Genomic DNA, 22,520 nt, shown 5'->3' on the forward strand with positions numbered 1-22,520 from the left:
GAAGCAATTATCATCCTTAGTGGGAGACTTTTCCTTATTAATTCTCAAGAAACCACCATCTTCTAATGTATTACTACAGTGGGTATGAAAAAAATCACCAATGAAACCAATAGCTGCATTAAACGATGGGACAAACAGAAGAGAAGGAAGCTTAACATAAGAGCAAAAAGCAAGAGGGGGCCAGATGTTGGCGCACCTGGTTAAGAGCTCACATTACAGTGCACAAGGACCCAGGATCAAGTCCCTGGTCCCCACCTGCAGGGGGGCAAGTTTCATGAGTGGTGGTGAAACAGGGGTGCAGGTGTCTGTCTCTTTCTCCCTCTCTATCTCCCTCTCCCCTCTGAATTTCTCTTGGCCTCTATCCAATAATAAAGAAATAAATTTTTTTTTTAAAGCAAGAGACAGTAAAACACCAGTAGCTTTTAAATGTCCTCATTCCAATACCAAATATTTAGTTAGCACATGTCCCAATGTCTTTCTTAAAGGACAGAACATAAACATCTCTCAACAATACTTTTTGTCTTTCATGAGTAATAGTAAAAATTTCCAGATTGGTGAACATAAGGCTGTGTCTACACATGACCCATCCAAAATGCCTCAGGTTTTACCCACTCACAAATCTGTTCAAACAAACGAATATTGTACAGACTTCACCAAAAGCAGAAACTCTCAGGAGCAGGTTTAAGTTAAAAAAAAAAAATCCTCTAACTTAAATAGAAATTTGTATCTCAGATGAAGATTCATTAAATAATTAATGAAATAATCATGAACTCTAAAGAAAAACCAAAGTTCCCCTAAGTAATGTTTTTAAATATAGGACAAAGTCTTCCTAAAATCTGTGTACTCGATGTGCTCGATGATATTTCCTAAGGTATAAAGTCTCAACAAAATTTACCATCTATTCATAAAGCTGATGTCAAATTCATGTTATTCACCGCCAATAGTCTGGGTCTATCATGATTTTTCCTGAGTGGACATCCTATTATTATGTAAAGTGATTCTGAACTTACCCAAATGAAGTAACGTGAACTGGGCCGCTAGCTCCTTTGCATCTTCTATGGTAGTACACAGCTTGTCTGGCATGAAGTAACTCTGGGATCCATTTGTGACTGCAGGAATAACTATCTATATACCAAATAACTATCTATATACCAAAAGGAATAACTATCTATATACCAAAAGTGCTGCCTCCAGGTGTTCTCTTTGTTGACCGGCTTTGCCAGGGTCACCTCGATGCCAGCTCCGTCAATGCACCTTCCATTCATCACGGACATGGCGGCCGCTGCATCTTCTCGGTTGAAAAAGTGCACGAACGCATAATCTCTCAGTTTCTTCACTCGCTCCACTGCGCCAGGTTTAAATCTATTGAATTCCGACTTAATTGTTTCTTATGTTGTTGAGATCATTAAATTTCTCACATAGAGAACTTTCACTCTCTGCATGGTTTCCTCATCAACCTCTTTTTCTGGGTCAGCCCAATCTACTTGAATGGTATGACCCCATAGCTGAAATGTCCCTGTAAAAAGAAAAAGTAAACTAATTTGAACACAATTTCAAACAAGTGAAAGTTGAAAACTACTCAATTAAACCACACTTCCAAAAGCAGAAATTTAAATCCAAGTCAATATACATGATTAAGCAATAAAATTAAGTTCACTACTCACCTGAAAATTTTTAGTAAAGCAAGTCTAGTCAGAATTTATGGAACAATCTTTTTTAATAGTCAACAGGTCAGAGAGAAGGCTTATCAGGCAGACTGCATACTTTGCCACGCAAGTAAAATCCAGATATAAACCCCAGAGGAGTACCACAGTACCAGGGAAAGCCCTAGTGCCTCTGTGTCTCCTTCCCCATCTCCTTTTCTCTGACTGGGGAAAAAGAAAAGAACCTTGGAACCATAAAATCATGCACATGTGTTGGGTAGTATGCCACCTCCCCCTGGCTTCTGCTTAACCATATGCCTATATAGGGATTTACTGATCCCATTCAAAGCTTTGGTCTATTTACATAAATCACTTTTACATTTACATAAAGCACTCCCTCCAGGGCATTGGTGGTTCAGTGATAGGATTCTCGCCTGTTCCGCCCCCTCCTTGTCACACTCTGATTTTCACCAGTCACTTTTCTCTCCACCCTCTCTATATCACATCCTGTTTCCACCCTACTTGGAGAGTATAAAAACAGCTGCTCTTCTGATTAAAGACACTTGGAAATTGCTTTCCGGCTCCGAGAGTTCCAGAGTGTATCTCCTGTGGAAGTTAGTGCGGCACGAGTTCCTGATCCTTCTCCCGCGCAGCAGCCTAGATCGGCTCCAGTTGAGTTCTCTCCAAGCCAGAGAGCACTAGCTCGGGAAGAAGTACCCTCAGGCTATCCCGGCATCTGGCGCCCGGAACAGGGACACGTAAGCAGCAGATTTATAAGAAGACATCTTAGATAAGTACACACCTTTTGGGTATCTGCAATATTGTGTTAAGGCACTGTGATTTTTTTTCTTTCTTATTGTTTTCTGGAGATCTCTCCACCATGGAAAATCTTTTCCAAATTCTGCATTCTTTTTCCAGTATACAATTTTTATATATCTGAGACATTTTTCTTGGTGCTTCACCTTATATCCTGTTGATCATCATAGCAGCTTTTAAGGGATATATAGGGCAACCTCTCAAAAGGCTTAAGGACCTAGAGGCTGAAGTCCAAGAGATAAAGGAAGTGATCATAGAACTTAACCAGCACCTTAAAAACAAGAAGAAGCAAAGGCCTGTCGTGATCTTGACCCACCCTAATTCCTCTGCATCTTGCCCTGATGCCCCTATTTTGGCATTTTGCCCTGAGGCCCCTATTTTGGCAGACACGTGTCCGAATTCTCCTTTGGACTCCACAGCCACTTCTTCGGCCACCCCCATTTTGGCATACATGTGTCCGGAACCTCCTGCTGCCTCCGCGGCTGCTTCTTTGCCCACCCCTGTTTTGACAGACACATGAGCGAATTCTCCTGTAGCCTGCAAAACCACTTCTTCGGCCACTTCTCCAGAAGCTTCCACTTCGGTGACTCCTCCTACAGCTACACACTTATCAGAACAAGTCCACACATTTCCGGTCAATGTTGCCCCCAATAGACAAAAAGCTCAGGCCTGGTATCCATATTCCGCCACAGACCTGAAGGAACTATGCCAGGCGATCAAGGGTGGCGGTGTTCATGCCCCATGGACCAGGTCTATTTTACAAGGCCTGCTTCAGAACCTTAATACCCCCCAAGATTAGAGGGATGTGACTCGTGCTATGCTCCCAGGCCCCCTCTTCCTGCAATGGGAGGCATTCTTTTGCGATAAATGTTTACAACAATCGCGGAAAAATATTCAAAATCAGCCAGAGGGGAATTTTCATGCATTGTTTGGAACTGGCCAATTAGAAACAGGGATTCAACAGGCGGAAGCCAAGTTTCCACCGGGGTATTTTGATCAGGTACGCCTGTGTGCATTAAAAGCATGGGAGCGATTAACACCACCCATGGGAGCGGCCTCAGCCCCCATTCTCTCCCTTAAACAAGAACCTGATGAATCCCTCGCTAAATTCATTGCCAGGGTCCAGTCAAGTTTGGAAAGGAAGATTTATAATCCTGACGCTCGTTTTCTCCTCCTGCGACCCATAGTCTGGGATGGAATGCTTCCACATTTTCGACAGGCCTGTATCACTGTTAAAAACGAACACCCAGATACTTGGATTATAGCTACACCGGATCTCAGATCAAGCTCTTTTCAAGGACCTATGTTACAGGCCTATGCAGCTACCTTACATAAGCAAAAAGGGGCTTGCTTTCAGTGCGGTCGCCAAGGGCATTGGCGTAACCAATGTCCAGAAAATAGACCGCGACCCCGCCTCCAGACAGGGAACCAGAGACCACGAATGCCTTGTCTTAGATGCCAGAAAGGATTTCACTGGAGGAGAGATTGTTGGTCAAGGTTCCATAGGAACGGCACGCCTCGTTCCATAGGAACGGCACTGCCAAATGTGAACAGGGATCTAAACTAGGTGTGGGGCTTCCCTTAGCCCCGCCCCCAAGAAGGAATGAAGCAGGTCACCCGCTTGGTGCTGTGCCCTTCTTCCACAAACAGAAGCCCAGCTTGGGACCCAATCCATCGCTACACCCACCACGCCAAGTAACAATAACAGAGGGTGAGCAGAAGGAGGAACCCGCGGTATGTGGGAACTTCCAGCATAGAAATAACCAGCTGGAGCAAGAGAACGGCTCGAATTCGGAGCCTGAGATTTTATGGACCACCCCTGTTTTAGAAAGGGGTCACCCAACTATGACAGTAAAGATTGGTAATATTCCTTTTAAGTGTTTGATTGACATGGGAGCAGATAAGACAATATTAAGACAAGCAGAGGTTCCCCAGAGTTGGGAACTCCTCCCAGGACCACGCTTACATGGTGTTGGAGGATTGACTCAGGCATTCCGAACACAAGATTCCCTTGTGACACAAGATTCCCTTGTGTGGGAAGATCCAGAAGGGACTACAGGATGCTTTCAACCTTTAATAGCTGATATAAGCACCAATTTATTGGGAAGAGACTTGCTGGAATCTTTAGATGTAGTGATATCCTCAGACACCTCTGCAGGACACCACACTCACTCCTGTGAGACTGCTAGACCCAACCAGCACCCCCAATACTAACTGCCACTGTTCGTAACAGAACTCTCTGTTTAGACTGGCTTTCTAATGAGCCTGTCTGGGTGGAACAGCGGCCTTTGCCTAGGGAGAAGCTAGAAATTTTAAAAGAACTCGTCCAAGAGCAGTTATCTTTGGGACACATTCGTCATTCTCGGAGCCCATGGAATACTCCACTCCAGTCTTTGTGATTAAAAAGCGCTCAGGAAAATGGCGCCTCCTCCAAGATCTTCGTGCAGTTAATAAAACCATGCAGGTTTGGGGCTCCCCCAAAAGGGGTTTGCCTCTTGCTTCTGCAATTCCCACAGGAATTCCAATCATAGCTATTGATATACAGGATTGTTTTTTCTCTATTCCCTTACACCCACAAAATTGTAAATGTTTTGCTTTCTCTGTTCCTTCTATTAATAATGCCAGCCCTGCCGATAGATTTGAATGGGTGGTACTGCCCCAGGGCATGGCTAATAGTCCTACTATTTGTCAAGAGGTTGTTAAATCTGCCCTTTTCCCATATATTCATAAGGGCCTTAAGGTTTTTCATTATATGGATGATGTGTTAATATGGGGAGAATTAGATACAGATCTCTCCGCCCTACGTGATTTTCTAATCCCTGCCTTAAAGAGAAGTGGACTTAATGTAGCTCCTGAGACGATACAGCTAATCCCTCCAATATCTTTCTTAGGCTCAGAGATTTCCCTAATGCAGATTCGTCCTTTAAAACCTTGTGTTACTTTTCCTTCTAATCTCACTCTTGCTTCTTTACAAAGTTTTCTTGGAAATTTGAATTGGCTTAGGCAGTATCTTTATCTGCCTACGAGCTGCCTGCAACCACTGTTCGATCTGTTAAAAGTAAACAAACAGCCCTCCTCAAAGTGTATGTTAACCCCTGAAGCCTACTCGGCACTGGAAAAAGTTAACCAGGCTCTCCAGGATATGCACCTCGTTCGGTTCTCCCCCTCCTCTCCAGTAAATCTTCTAATCTTTAATTCCACCCCCATGGTAGTGGGGGCATTGTGGCAGAAACATGGCGTTCTCGAATGGCTTCATATGCCAGTAGGCGGAGCTCCAAGACTCCTTACTGAGATTGATGCCTTAGCATTTATGGTTCGCCAAGGAAGAAACAGATCGGTTCAGATCTTAAGAAGGGAACCAGATTCAATCATTCTTCCCATTTCTCTCACAGATACAGAATGGCTCATATGCCACCATTCTCATTTTGCCATAAGTTTAATGGGTTTTTCAGGACAATTAGATAATCATTTTCCCTCTAATAATTTGATAGCTTCTTTACCTGTTGCCTCTACTAGTACCTAAACTTTTCTCTCGAGATCCCATCCCCTCTGCTCCTACAGTGTTCACTGATGGTGGAAAAAAGGGAGCTGCTGCCCTTATATATTATCCAGACCAGCAATACCCCAAACCTCTCTTTACTGAACTTCCTGATAATTCCCCTCAGTACAAAGAACTTTATGCTGTTTTCCTTGCATTAAAAGCTGTACCAGAATCCTTCAACCTTTTTTCTGACAGTGTGTATACTGTTAACTTACTTCCATGGCTTGCGCGATCTTATGTAAGAATTGATGACAACCCACTTTCTCCTCTTTTAATTCAAATTGCCTCTATGCTCTGTTCTCAAACCCATCCACTGTATGTTCAGCACCTACGTTCCCACAGCCCTCTTCCTGGTCCCCTGTCCGAAGGGAATGCTGCAGCCGACCACCTTGCCTCCACAGGAATACTCCTAGCCTCTGTCTCTAATCCTGCTGACTTTCATTCCCTAACCCATGTTAATCTTAAAGGTCTTCGAGCTCGATTTCCTGATATTCCTCTGCCACAGTTAAAACGTATTCTTGCTACATGTTCCTCCTGTGCAGGTCTAATCAAAACACCTGCTATTCAGACTCTGGGGGTTAATCCTCGAGGTTTAAAAGCCAACGCTCTTTGGCAAATTGATGTTACCCACATACCTAACTTTGGCAAATAAAAATATGTGTTCGTCTTAATTGATACCTTCTCTAAGTTTATGTGGGCTACAGCTCAGACTGGAGAAAACTCAAAAAAGCTTATAAGCCATATGCTCTCCTGTTTTGTTGTAATGGGCTTACCTCTTCAACTTAAAACGGATAATTGACCTGCTTTTACCAGCAAACAATTTAAAGATTTTTGTTCCCTCTGGAACATTACTCATACTACAGGCATTCCATATAATCCACAGGGACAAGGCATTGTTGAGAGGGCCCATCAAACTCTTAAGGCTCAATTAAATAAAGAAAAAGGGGAAATGTACCCCCCTAATATCCAGCTGGCAAAAGCCTTATCTACATTAAATCTCTTTAATATTTACAAAAACTCAGACCAACCTCCTATAATTCTTCATTGGCAAACACCACCCACCCTCCCAGCTATTAAAGTCAAATGGAAAGACCCACTAGATAAAATTTGGAAAGGACCTGACCCCCCTGTTGACTATGGGGAGGGGTTTCGCATGTATTTTTCCACAAAATTACTCCAAGCCTGTTTGGGTTCCTGCCCGCCATGTCTGGCAATACCCACATGATGGCGCTGATATCCCTGAAGAACAAGAAACACTGCAAGAAGACTGCTGCAAGAGGACTGGCTACAGGATGCACCCCAGGATCCATAATACAGCATGGCAGAATAAAAAAAAATCTGATTCACAGAACTCTCCCCCCCCCCCGAATGAATGTCTTATGCTATGACTGGCCAGTTGTGTTTTGTGAGTAAGTGAGTGAAAAAAAAAATTGAGTGAGTTGAGTGACCAAAATTTTTGTATGACCCATTGTGCTCAGAGTACTCTGAAAGTTAACTGACTTTATATAAAATGGCTGGACGCAGCCATGGTTTCTGGAGACGTCCAGAAACAGTCCAAAAATTGTTCATTCCCCCTTTTAATTTCTTTTTTAAGTCTTGATATCAATATGAAATGTTTAGTCTTAAACTGTGTGAGTAAAGATGGTTCAACTATGACAGTAGATCTAAATTCACATTTGAAATGATATGTCTTATTTACAAGTTTTTCTTCTCCTGTGTGTTATAAACTATATGTTTAATATGCGTGTTTCAAGTTTGGTAAACATTAACTTAACAGTTAAATTGTAACTTCGAAGCTACATTTTTACGAGAAGTGGTAAAATCAATTCATTTAAGTAACTGAGTGTTTAGGTAAAACTCTAAATATTCAATGTGACAATTCATCATCTCCTAAGTTAAAATACAAATCCTCTATACAGGACATTTTTGGAGGGTCCCCAAAAATGTCCTGTAAGCTATCTTGTGGAAATTAATCCACAACAAATTTGGCATCAATCTGATATTGTAAATGTACCAAAAAAATTTTTTTAAACTAAAATGTGTTAACTCTAGTAACCTGAGTTTGCTTAAAAACCCAATGTAAAAATAGTTAAGAATCAATATATGTGACAAATTCGGTATGAAAATTTTGTTATATAAAGACTGCTACATGAGGTCACATAAGATGACCTTTACACGAAATTATAAAGATACCTAAACCAATTATAATCATTGAGTTATCAATTGTAGTAAACTTCTAATTTGTTACAAAGTTTTTTTCATAAGTAATTGACTACAGCTATGACAAGCCTTCGCATAAAGAAGCATCTGCTCATATAGAATCCCCAGTAATCCATCTTGGACCCGACCTCTGACATCACCCACAATTACAGCCATCCCCCAAAACCCATGATGTGACCTGACATGATCTGGAGAACCTGATTCACAGACTCCAAAGGACAAGACTTTCCTACTGCCTTTCTCTCAACCATCGGTGTCTGCTCTTCCTGCTTCTGTTTCGCCCACCATGTTTTGGCGGTTCCAGGTCACTCTCTACAGAGAAGAAAAGTTCCAGTGGCCGTCCTCCTCCATCAAGATAGACATGTGGCATTTATTTCCTCGCCGTTGACATTGGACTGATACTTCTATAGAACTTGCTGGACACTCCTTTTATACTGCTGGACTTCTTGAAGAATGACTGTAGCAGTTCATAGAACTTTCCGCCAGCTGACTCGGGATTTTGCAATGCCAGATCACCCCTCTAGCCCCTCGGCTTATCAGGCCCCCACTCCTCCACCCATCAGGCTCACTCTGTCTCTTGCTACTCTTACTTATCCCTCCCTGTCTTGTGCTAGTTATTTTTGAAGACACTTACACACTATCATTCTGCTTTCTTCCCAACAGGTTTCCATTCACCCCTACACTGCTATTCCCCTGACAGAGATGAAGCCTTTTACAGACATTGACCCAGTTAAATATGGCCATTAAGTAAGAGGAAGATGTTGGGGAATTGTGAGGATATGGTTGAGCTTGGAAGGGCTTGAGCCTGAGAGGTGTGTCAATCCTGTTAGTCTCTCTCTCCACGGAGAGGTTGAGCAAGGAGGGACAGTAGAACCCCAAAAAAGGTGTGCCTCTTATCAGTCTCCCTGCCTCACAAAGTGCCCCGCACTCCTGATACTATGGCAAATAGTTAAAAAGAAGGGGAGATGTTGGGTAGTATGCCACCTCCCCCTGGCTTCTGCTTAACCATATGCCTATATAGGGATTTACTGATCCCATTCAAAGCTTTGGTCTATTTACATAAATCACTTTTACATTTACATAAAGCACTCCCTCCAGGGCATTGGTGGTTCAGTGATAGGATTCTCGCCTGTTCCGCCCCCTCCTTGTCACACTCTGATTTTCACCAGTCACTTTTCTCTCCACCCTCTCTATATCACATCCTGTTTCCACCCTACTTGGAGAGTATAAAAACAGCTGCTCTTCTGATTAAAGACACTTGGAAATTGCTTTCCGGCTCCGAGAGTTCCAGAGTGTATCTCCTGTGGAAGTTAGTGCGGCACGAGTTCCTGATCCTTCTCCCGCGCAGCAGCCTAGATCGGCTCCAGTTGAGTTCTCTCCAAGCCAGAGAGCACTAGCTCGGGAAGAAGTACCCTCAGGCTATCCCGGCATCTGGCGCCCGGAACAGGGACACGTAAGCAGCAGATTTATAAGAAGACATCTTAGATAAGTACACACCTTTTGGGTATCTGCAATATTGTGTTAAGGCACTGTGATTTTTTTTCTTTCTTATTGTTTTCTGGAGATCTCTCCACCATGGAAAATCTTTTCCAAATTCTGCATTCTTTTTCCAGTATACAATTTTTATATATCTGAGACATTTTTCTTGGTGCTTCACCTTATATCCTGTTGATCATCATAGCAGCTTTTAAGGGATATATAGGGCAACCTCTCAAAAGGCTTAAGGACCTAGAGGCTGAAGTCCAAGAGATAAAGGAAGTGATCATAGAACTTAACCAGCACCTTAAAAACAAGAAGAAGCAAAGGCCTGTCGTGATCTTGACCCACCCTAATTCCTCTGCATCTTGCCCTGATGCCCCTATTTTGGCATTTTGCCCTGAGGCCCCTATTTTGGCAGACACGTGTCCGAATTCTCCTTTGGACTCCACAGCCACTTCTTCGGCCACCCCCATTTTGGCATACATGTGTCCGGAACCTCCTGCTGCCTCCGCGGCTGCTTCTTTGCCCACCCCTGTTTTGACAGACACATGAGCGAATTCTCCTGTAGCCTGCAAAACCACTTCTTCGGCCACTTCTCCAGAAGCTTCCACTTCGGTGACTCCTCCTACAGCTACACACTTATCAGAACAAGTCCACACATTTCCGGTCAATGTTGCCCCCAATAGACAAAAAGCTCAGGCCTGGTATCCATATTCCGCCACAGACCTGAAGGAACTATGCCAGGCGATCAAGGGTGGCGGTGTTCATGCCCCATGGACCAGGTCTATTTTACAAGGCCTGCTTCAGAACCTTAATACCCCCCAAGATTAGAGGGATGTGACTCGTGCTATGCTCCCAGGCCCCCTCTTCCTGCAATGGGAGGCATTCTTTTGCGATAAATGTTTACAACAATCGCGGAAAAATATTCAAAATCAGCCAGAGGGGAATTTTCATGCATTGTTTGGAACTGGCCAATTAGAAACAGGGATTCAACAGGCGGAAGCCAAGTTTCCACCGGGGTATTTTGATCAGGTACGCCTGTGTGCATTAAAAGCATGGGAGCGATTAACACCACCCATGGGAGCGGCCTCAGCCCCCATTCTCTCCCTTAAACAAGAACCTGATGAATCCCTCGCTAAATTCATTGCCAGGGTCCAGTCAAGTTTGGAAAGGAAGATTTATAATCCTGACGCTCGTTTTCTCCTCCTGCGACCCATAGTCTGGGATGGAATGCTTCCACATTTTCGACAGGCCTGTATCACTGTTAAAAACGAACACCCAGATACTTGGATTATAGCTACACCGGATCTCAGATCAAGCTCTTTTCAAGGACCTATGTTACAGGCCTATGCAGCTACCTTACATAAGCAAAAAGGGGCTTGCTTTCAGTGCGGTCGCCAAGGGCATTGGCGTAACCAATGTCCAGAAAATAGACCGCGACCCCGCCTCCAGACAGGGAACCAGAGACCACGAATGCCTTGTCTTAGATGCCAGAAAGGATTTCACTGGAGGAGAGATTGTTGGTCAAGGTTCCATAGGAACGGCACGCCTCGTTCCATAGGAACGGCACTGCCAAATGTGAACAGGGATCTAAACTAGGTGTGGGGCTTCCCTTAGCCCCGCCCCCAAGAAGGAATGAAGCAGGTCACCCGCTTGGTGCTGTGCCCTTCTTCCACAAACAGAAGCCCAGCTTGGGACCCAATCCATCGCTACACCCACCACGCCAAGTAACAATAACAGAGGGTGAGCAGAAGGAGGAACCCGCGGTATGTGGGAACTTCCAGCATAGAAATAACCAGCTGGAGCAAGAGAACGGCTCGAATTCGGAGCCTGAGATTTTATGGACCACCCCTGTTTTAGAAAGGGGTCACCCAACTATGACAGTAAAGATTGGTAATATTCCTTTTAAGTGTTTGATTGACATGGGAGCAGATAAGACAATATTAAGACAAGCAGAGGTTCCCCAGAGTTGGGAACTCCTCCCAGGACCACGCTTACATGGTGTTGGAGGATTGACTCAGGCATTCCGAACACAAGATTCCCTTGTGACACAAGATTCCCTTGTGTGGGAAGATCCAGAAGGGACTACAGGATGCTTTCAACCTTTAATAGCTGATATAAGCACCAATTTATTGGGAAGAGACTTGCTGGAATCTTTAGATGTAGTGATATCCTCAGACACCTCTGCAGGACACCACACTCACTCCTGTGAGACTGCTAGACCCAACCAGCACCCCCAATACTAACTGCCACTGTTCGTAACAGAACTCTCTGTTTAGACTGGCTTTCTAATGAGCCTGTCTGGGTGGAACAGCGGCCTTTGCCTAGGGAGAAGCTAGAAATTTTAAAAGAACTCGTCCAAGAGCAGTTATCTTTGGGACACATTCGTCATTCTCGGAGCCCATGGAATACTCCACTCCAGTCTTTGTGATTAAAAAGCGCTCAGGAAAATGGCGCCTCCTCCAAGATCTTCGTGCAGTTAATAAAACCATGCAGGTTTGGGGCTCCCCCAAAAGGGGTTTGCCTCTTGCTTCTGCAATTCCCACAGGAATTCCAATCATAGCTATTGATATACAGGATTGTTTTTTCTCTATTCCCTTACACCCACAAAATTGTAAATGTTTTGCTTTCTCTGTTCCTTCTATTAATAATGCCAGCCCTGCCGATAGATTTGAATGGGTGGTACTGCCCCAGGGCATGGCTAATAGTCCTACTATTTGTCAAGAGGTTGTTAAATCTGCCCTTTTCCCATATATTCATAAGGGCCTTAAGGTTTTTCATTATATGGATGATGTGTTAATATGGGGAGAATTAGATACAGATCTCTCCGCCCTACGTGATTTTCTAATCCCTGCCTTAAAGAGAAGTGGACTTAATGTAGCTCCTGAGACGATACAGCTAATCCCTCCAATATCTTTCTTAGGCTCAGAGATTTCCCTAATGCAGATTCGTCCTTTAAAACCTTGTGTTACTTTTCCTTCTAATCTCACTCTTGCTTCTTTACAAAGTTTTCTTGGAAATTTGAATTGGCTTAGGCAGTATCTTTATCTGCCTACGAGCTGCCTGCAACCACTGTTCGATCTGTTAAAAGTAAACAAACAGCCCTCCTCAAAGTGTATGTTAACCCCTGAAGCCTACTCGGCACTGGAAAAAGTTAACCAGGCTCTCCAGGATATGCACCTCGTTCGGTTCTCCCCCTCCTCTCCAGTAAATCTTCTAATCTTTAATTCCACCCCCATGGTAGTGGGGGCATTGTGGCAGAAACATGGCGTTCTCGAATGGCTTCATATGCCAGTAGGCGGAGCTCCAAGACTCCTTACTGAGATTGATGCCTTAGCATTTATGGTTCGCCAAGGAAGAAACAGATCGGTTCAGATCTTAAGAAGGGAACCAGATTCAATCATTCTTCCCATTTCTCTCACAGATACAGAATGGCTCATATGCCACCATTCTCATTTTGCCATAAGTTTAATGGGTTTTTCAGGACAATTAGATAATCATTTTCCCTCTAATAATTTGATAGCTTCTTTACCTGTTGCCTCTACTAGTACCTAAACTTTTCTCTCGAGATCCCATCCCCTCTGCTCCTACAGTGTTCACTGATGGTGGAAAAAAGGGAGCTGCTGCCCTTATATATTATCCAGACCAGCAATACCCCAAACCTCTCTTTACTGAACTTCCTGATAATTCCCCTCAGTACAAAGAACTTTATGCTGTTTTCCTTGCATTAAAAGCTGTACCAGAATCCTTCAACCTTTTTTCTGACAGTGTGTATACTGTTAACTTACTTCCATGGCTTGCGCGATCTTATGTAAGAATTGATGACAACCCACTTTCTCCTCTTTTAATTCAAATTGCCTCTATGCTCTGTTCTCAAACCCATCCACTGTATGTTCAGCACCTACGTTCCCACAGCCCTCTTCCTGGTCCCCTGTCCGAAGGGAATGCTGCAGCCGACCACCTTGCCTCCACAGGAATACTCCTAGCCTCTGTCTCTAATCCTGCTGACTTTCATTCCCTAACCCATGTTAATCTTAAAGGTCTTCGAGCTCGATTTCCTGATATTCCTCTGCCACAGTTAAAACGTATTCTTGCTACATGTTCCTCCTGTGCAGGTCTAATCAAAACACCTGCTATTCAGACTCTGGGGGTTAATCCTCGAGGTTTAAAAGCCAACGCTCTTTGGCAAATTGATGTTACCCACATACCTAACTTTGGCAAATAAAAATATGTGTTCGTCTTAATTGATACCTTCTCTAAGTTTATGTGGGCTACAGCTCAGACTGGAGAAAACTCAAAAAAGCTTATAAGCCATATGCTCTCCTGTTTTGTTGTAATGGGCTTACCTCTTCAACTTAAAACGGATAATTGACCTGCTTTTACCAGCAAACAATTTAAAGATTTTTGTTCCCTCTGGAACATTACTCATACTACAGGCATTCCATATAATCCACAGGGACAAGGCATTGTTGAGAGGGCCCATCAAACTCTTAAGGCTCAATTAAATAAAGAAAAAGGGGAAATGTACCCCCCTAATATCCAGCTGGCAAAAGCCTTATCTACATTAAATCTCTTTAATATTTACAAAAACTCAGACCAACCTCCTATAATTCTTCATTGGCAAACACCACCCACCCTCCCAGCTATTAAAGTCAAATGGAAAGACCCACTAGATAAAATTTGGAAAGGACCTGACCCCCCTGTTGACTATGGGGAGGGGTTTCGCATGTATTTTTCCACAAAATTACTCCAAGCCTGTTTGGGTTCCTGCCCGCCATGTCTGGCAATACCCACATGATGGCGCTGATATCCCTGAAGAACAAGAAACACTGCAAGAAGACTGCTGCAAGAGGACTGGCTACAGGATGCACCCCAGGATCCATAATACAGCATGGCAGAATAAAAAAAAATCTGATTCACAGAACTCTCCCCCCCCCCCGAATGAATGTCTTATGCTATGACTGGCCAGTTGTGTTTTGTGAGTAAGTGAGTGAAAAAAAAAATTGAGTGAGTTGAGTGACCAAAATTTTTGTATGACCCATTGTGCTCAGAGTACTCTGAAAGTTAACTGACTTTATATAAAATGGCTGGACGCAGCCATGGTTTCTGGAGACGTCCAGAAACAGTCCAAAAATTGTTCATTCCCCCTTTTAATTTCTTTTTTAAGTCTTGATATCAATATGAAATGTTTAGTCTTAAACTGTGTGAGTAAAGATGGTTCAACTATGACAGTAGATCTAAATTCACATTTGAAATGATATGTCTTATTTACAAGTTTTTCTTCTCCTGTGTGTTATAAACTATATGTTTAATATGCGTGTTTCAAGTTTGGTAAACATTAACTTAACAGTTAAATTGTAACTTCGAAGCTACATTTTTACGAGAAGTGGTAAAATCAATTCATTTAAGTAACTGAGTGTTTAGGTAAAACTCTAAATATTCAATGTGACAATTCATCATCTCCTAAGTTAAAATACAAATCCTCTATACAGGACATTTTTGGAGGGTCCCCAAAAATGTCCTGTAAGCTATCTTGTGGAAATTAATCCACAACAAATTTGGCATCAATCTGATATTGTAAATGTACCAAAAAAATTTTTTTAAACTAAAATGTGTTAACTCTAGTAACCTGAGTTTGCTTAAAAACCCAATGTAAAAATAGTTAAGAATCAATATATGTGACAAATTCGGTATGAAAATTTTGTTATATAAAGACTGCTACATGAGGTCACATAAGATGACCTTTACACGAAATTATAAAGATACCTAAACCAATTATAATCATTGAGTTATCAATTGTAGTAAACTTCTAATTTGTTACAAAGTTTTTTTCATAAGTAATTGACTACAGCTATGACAAGCCTTCGCATAAAGAAGCATCTGCTCATATAGAATCCCCAGTAATCCATCTTGGACCCGACCTCTGACATCACCCACAATTACAGCCATCCCCCAAAACCCATGATGTGACCTGACATGATCTGGAGAACCTGATTCACAGACTCCAAAGGACAAGACTTTCCTACTGCCTTTCTCTCAACCATCGGTGTCTGCTCTTCCTGCTTCTGTTTCGCCCACCATGTTTTGGCGGTTCCAGGTCACTCTCTACAGAGAAGAAAAGTTCCAGTGGCCGTCCTCCTCCATCAAGATAGACATGTGGCATTTATTTCCTCGCCGTTGACATTGGACTGATACTTCTATAGAACTTGCTGGACACTCCTTTTATACTGCTGGACTTCTTGAAGAATGACTGTAGCAGTTCATAGAACTTTCCGCCAGCTGACTCGGGATTTTGCAATGCCAGATCACCCCTCTAGCCCCTCGGCTTATCAGGCCCCCACTCCTCCACCCATCAGGCTCACTCTGTCTCTTGCTACTCTTACTTATCCCTCCCTGTCTTGTGCTAGTTATTTTTGAAGACACTTACACACTATCATTCTGCTTTCTTCCCAACAGGTTTCCATTCACCCCTACACTGCTATTCCCCTGACAGAGATGAAGCCTTTTACAGACATTGACCCAGTTAAATATGGCCATTAAGTAAGAGGAAGATGTTGGGGAATTGTGAGGATATGGTTGAGCTTGGAAGGGCTTGAGCCTGAGAGGTGTGTCAATCCTGTTAGTCTCTCTCTCCACGGAGAGGTTGAGCAAGGAGGGACAGTAGAACCCCAAAAAAGGTGTGCCTCTTATCAGTCTCCCTGCCTCACAAAGTGCCCCGCACTCCTGATACTATGGCAAATAGTTAAAAAGAAGGGGAGATGTTGGGTAGTATGCCACTTCCCCCTGGCTTCTGCTTAACCATATGCCTATATAGGGATTTACTGATCCCATTCAAAGCTTTGGTCTATTTACATAAATCACTTTTACATTTACATAAAGCACTCCCTCCAGGGCATTGGTGGTTCAGTGATAGGATTCTCGCCTGTTCCGCCCCCTCCTTGTCACACTCTGATTTTCACCAGTCACTTTTCTCTCCACCCTCTCTATATCACATCCTGTTTCCACCCTACTTGGAGAGTATAAAAACAGCTGCTCTTCTGATTAAAGACACTTGGAAATTGCTTTCCGGCTCCGAGAGTTCCAGAGTGTATCTCCTGCGGAAGTTAGTGCGGCACGAGTTCCTGATCCCTCTCCCACGCAGCAGCCTAGATCGGCTCCAGTTGAGTTCTCTCCAAGCCAGAGAGCACTAGCTCGGGAAGAAGTACCCCAGGCTATCCCAGCACACATGCAAGGCCCTGGATCCATACACAGAGAGGGGGTGGGGAAGATAAATGGAATACACTTCAAAGATTTTTAAGTATAAGAACTGGCAATTGGGAGGCGGGCAGTAGCGCAGTGGGTTAAGCACAGGTGGCGCTAAGCTCAAGGACCTACTAAGGATCCAGGTTCGAGACCCCAGCTCCCCACCTGAGGGGAGTTGCTTATAAGCAGTGAAGCTGGTCTGCAGGTGTCTTGTCTTTCTCTCACCATCTCTGTCTTCCCCTCCTATCTCCATTTCTTTCTGTCCTATCCAACATCATCATCAATAACTACAACAATAATAAAAAAAAAAACAAGGGCAACAAAAAGGAAAATAAATAAATATAAAAAAAAACTGGCAATCAAGAGAATTAGGTGCTATCCCTTAGACTTACATCAGACAGGAAAAAATGTCTACAGTAAATCATTACAAATAATGATTCACTTTATAGGATCAACTTCTCTTCAGCAGCAATTTTTCTGAAATCTAATCATTATTCCTCAAGAGCATGAAATATTTTTAAGTCTCAGTGTCTCTCTCTCAACACCAGAGCATTGCTCAGCTCTGGCTTATGGTGGTACAGGGGAATGAAACCAGGACTTTGTGGAGTCTCACACATGACAGTCCCTTTGTATGGCCACTGTGCCATCTACCCCCCTTCCAATATTCTTCTAACACTGGCCTAAGTAGCACCATTATTTTACTGTCCTGCTTTAGTATGGAAAAGTAACCTTCACAAGAATCAATTTACCTGGAATCAATTTTCTTCTCGCCATAGCAGCAGCTCTGTGAGATTCATATTCAACAAATGCAAAACCACGATTTTTGGTCTTATCAGTAGCACTTGGATAAACAATGACATCCACAACTCCTTCGTAACTTTCTTGATCTCATCCAAAATTTCTTCTTTCTTCTTTTCCTTGGGAATCGCTCCAATAAATAATCTGCAGTTATCCAAACTTACACATACACCAATAAACTTCCCAGGTCGAATTTCATAATTATTAAGAATTCGGATGGCTAACTGGGCTTCCTCTTTTGTAGTGTACATCACAAAAGCATAACCTCTATTTTCACCACTAAATTCCATCATAAGTCGAAATTCATATATCTTCCCAGCTCTTTCAAATACAGGAACTCATCTTCATACATGTCATGAGGGATTTTTCCTACGAAAACCTCACAGCCTCTAGGTGGAGGTGGACCTTCCCAACCTGAAAGACATAAATTAACTAATTAATTCTATAAGATATTTATATTTATTACTTATCCTACAAATTTACTGTGATCTGAGCCTTCTATGTATCATACATACACTGGCCAGGGTGTTGGGAATATAATGGTGAACATAATGAAAAAAATTCCTCTACCCTGAAGCTTTTATTTAATAAGTGAGATAAGAGGTGATTAAGAGGGAGCCGGGTGGTAGCGCATCAGGTTAAGCACAGGTGGCGCTAAGCGCAAGGACCGGCATGAGGATCCCGGTTCGAGCCCCCGGCTCCTCACCTGCAGGGGAGTCACTTCACAGGCAGTGAAGCAGATCTGCAGGTGTCTGTCTTTCTCTCCTCCTCTCTGTCTTCCCCTCCTCTCTCCATTTCTCTCTGTCCTATCCAACAATGATGACATCAACTACAACAACAATAAAAAAAAGACAACAAGGGCAACAAAAGGGAAGATAAATAAAATTACAAAAAAAAAAGTGGTTAAGACTAAGAAAAACAAAGTCCCAGTAGTACAATACATTTTGCTAGTCAGGTAAATCTGAGTTCATGAGAATTAAGTTGAGGCTTTATGAGGAAGACAAAGTTAAGTGCTTTATCCTTCAGAACAATACGCAGCACAAAGGTCTGTACAGTCAGGGTGACTTTAAAGAAGAGGAAAGTCATTGGCAAAGCAACTGTTGACATAGACAAAGGCTAAGTTTTACTTTTCTATTTGCTGTATTTATTGGATAGAGAAAGAACTCAAGGAGGGAGAGGGAGAGACAGAGAGACACCTGCAGTACTGCTTCACCACCTGTGAGACTTAACCCCTGCAGGTGGGGACCAGAGGCTTGAACCTGGGTCCTTGCACTTCGTAACATGTGCATAATAGCCCCCTAATATTTACTTTAAATGTGGCAAGTTTATAAACTAGAGGACGGAAAAAAAAAAGAAATTAAACTTATTATTAGTAGAAAGGCAAGATGCAAAACATTAAGTCCATCTTCCTATTTGTATCTGATCTTCTAGTGTAAATACCACTCTTACTCCGTCACTCAATGTTCTTTCAAAAGTTCCCCAAACCTGCCAGGTGTTGGTGCACCTGGTAAAGTGCTCACATCACAGTGCTCGAGAACCCAGGTTCAAGCCCCTGGTTCCCACCTGCAGGAGGAAAGCTTTGCAAATGGTGAAGCAGGGCTGCAGGTGTCTCTCTGACTCTCCCTCTCTATCTCTCCCTCCCCATCAATTTCTCTCTGTCTCTGTCCAATGATAAATAAAAATATTTTTTTAAAAAGTTTCCAAAGCAACTTTCTCTATACTAATTGAAGAACCACTGCTCCTACAGACCCAATCCTGATTTCTATTTTTAATATTTATTTATTTATTTATTCCCTTTTGTTGCCCTTTTTGGTTTATTGTTGTTGCAGTTAATGATGTCACTATTTGTTGGATGGGACAGAAAAATGGGGAGAGATGGAGAAGACAGAGAGGAGGAAAGATAGACACCTGCAGACCTGCTTCACCGCTTGTGAAGTGACCCCTCCCACTGCAGGTGGGGAGCCGGGGGCTCAAACTGGGATCCTTACTCCAGTCCTTACTTGCGCTTTGCGACACATGAGCTTATCCCGCTGCACTACCGCCTGACTCCCCCCAATCCTGATTTAAGATTTATTTATATGTGTGTGTGTGTGTGTGTGTGTGAGGGAGGAGCAGAGACCAAAGCACCACTCAGCGTGGCATCTGGTATGCCAAGAAATGAACCTGGGGTATCTGGAGCTTCAAGCGTGGACGTCCTTGTGCTCTAACACCCAGATATTCCCATGCCCCTGACTTCTTCTCTCTTCTGGTTCTTAAACAAGCCAGACTGAAAACAACTTAAGGAGAAGACATTTCCAGCCCTAGGACCCAGCCTACAGGGAGAAGATTCATGCATAAGTGGTAAAGCAGTGCTGCGGGTCTCTTCTCTGTCTCTCTCTCTCTCCCTCTTGTCTCTCACACTCGGTTTTCTTACTATAAAAGTGGCAAGAATGAAAGGGGAAAGGCACTAGGAATGGTAGAGTCGTGCAGACATCAAATCCCAGAGCAAACCCTGGTGGCAAAATTAAAATTAAGGTACAAGTAGTTACAAAGACACGCACAGCACATATAACCTACCTCTTTTCCCCTAAAAATAGTAAAGACAATCCCTACATTTTTAATGCAGTTACAAGAAGAAAGCTAGTGCCTGGGATACCTGTGGTCAATACACTTAATGATTACATTAAGTGATTCAGTTTCAAAGAATATAGACAAATCCACACCTGGAGGAGGACCACCAAACTTCCTCTGCCCGTTCTCTTGAACCATGCTGTAACCAGTCTTCTCCATCAGAGCAAGCAGTGCTGCTTCATTCTGAGTACCAGTTTGAACTTTGCTGCCTCCATTTGTTCCATCTATATTTTCTTCATTCATGGCTGCAGTTCCTAAGACAAAAGTTTTAAAACAGTTTTAAATGGAGGCCACGGAGAGCCAAGAATCTATGAAACACGACTTTGGGTTGCAAGAAATTAAAAGTGTCAATAGTTGTGGGGTCGAGCGGTAGCGCAGCGGGTTAAGCACACCTGGCACAAAGCGCAACGGCTGGTGTAAGGACCCAGGTTCCAGCCCCTGGCTCCCCACCTGCAGGGGAGTCCCTTCACAAGCAATGAAGCAGATCTGCAGGTGTCTGTCTCTCTCTCCCCCTGTCTTTCCCTCCTCTCTCCATTTCTCTGTCCTATCCAACAACAAATGACATCAACAACTATAACAAGGCTACAACAACAAGGGCAACAAAGAGGGGAAAAATGGCCTCCAGAAGCAGTGGATTCATGGTGCAGGCACTGAGCCCCAGGAATAACCCTGGAGGCAAAAAAAAAAAAAAAAGGAAAAAAAAGAAAAGCACATACCTAATTTACAATTAAGAAAAACTACTGGAGATGGGGATACAAAATATTGGTGATGGGTGGAGTGTGCAACTATACCCTGTAATTCTACAATCTTAGATAACTTTTAAAAAATGTCTTTAAAGGAAAAAAAACAGTCAACTATATAGCAGAAGGTCAAAACAGCACAGAACAGGTACTCAACTAGCAATCAAGCCCTTAGCTTTAAATGCCAACTATATCCTCACTGATTTTAAGCACATTAATTAAAAAAAAATAAAAACTCAAATTTGTACTCTTTCAAAATAGAAAATGTTTAAAACAGCAAGTACAGTTGTGTCAAAATATGAATAAAAATAAATTTTTTATCTAAAAATATTGTCTGCTACACTCAAGCTACTTAACTTGAAACCTCCTGCTGGCAAGATAGCATAATGGTTATGCAAAGAGAACTCTAGAGCCACAGGCTCTGAAGTTTCATGTTCAGTCCCCAGCACCACCATAAGCCACAGCTGAGGGGAAAAAACAAATTAGTATTCTTTGACATCCTTTAAATTACATGCCACTAAATTCTTGATTTGCTCAACTGTTACTAAGTAAAATATAATAAGGTCATGATGGTTGCCACGTCAATAGGGCAGGCAAGTCATCAACAGACGACATGGCCTCACTTGTCACTTTCTGTTGTCACATTATCCTGACTGGATAATTAGAATAATTTAATCCAAGCTGCATGACTGCAAACCTAAAACTGTTTCAGTATAAACGATTAATTCAATTGCATCTTAATTTTTTTTAATTTTTTTATATATTTATTTATTTTCTCTTTTTGTTGCCCTTGTTTTTCATTGTTATAGCTATTATTGTTGTTAATGTCATTGTTGTTCGATAGGACAGAGAGAAATGGAGCGAGATGGGAAAGACAGAAAGGCAGGAGAGAAAGATAGACACCTGCAGACCTGCTTCACCACCTGTGAAGTGACTCCCCTGCAGATGGGGAGCTGGGGGCTCAAACCAGGATCCTTATGCCAGTCCTTGCGCTTTTAGCCATGTGCGCTTAACCCGTTGCGCTACCACCCGACTCCCAATCTTAAATTTTTAATTAGACAACTAAGCACATATTTTTACTTCCAGAAGTTAAATCTGTAGTGTATAAAAAGTATTATTACAGGGCAGGGGTATATAGCATAATGGTTATGCAAAGAGAAGCTCATGCCTGAGTCTCCAACGTCCCAGGTTCAATCCCCTGCACCACCATAAACCAGAGCTGAGCAGTGCTCTGGTAATAAATAAAGTATTAGACTTTCAAGCATGATGTCCTGAGTTCAATCCCCAGCAGCATATGTACCAGAGTGATGTCTAGTTATTTCTCTTTCTCCTCCTAACTTTCTCATTAATAAATAAATTCTTTGAAAAAAAAACTTTTATTACAACTCTTACAACCAGCTATACTGTCATGGACAAATTTAGACGTTAAGT

At 42.7% G+C, this 22,520-nt stretch overlaps 1 pseudogene; it reads right to left on the minus strand.

Annotated features, from left to right (window-relative positions):
• Positions 1-1,121: 1,121 nt before the first annotated feature.
• LOC132534694 (probable RNA-binding protein 46) lies at positions 1,122-20,592 on the minus strand (annotated as a pseudogene).
• Between the last annotated feature and the right edge of the window lie 1,928 nt (positions 20,593-22,520).

This window comes from Erinaceus europaeus, chromosome 19 (genome assembly GCF_950295315.1).
Source record: "Erinaceus europaeus chromosome 19, mEriEur2.1, whole genome shotgun sequence".
NCBI lineage: Eukaryota > Metazoa > Chordata > Mammalia > Eulipotyphla > Erinaceidae > Erinaceus > Erinaceus europaeus.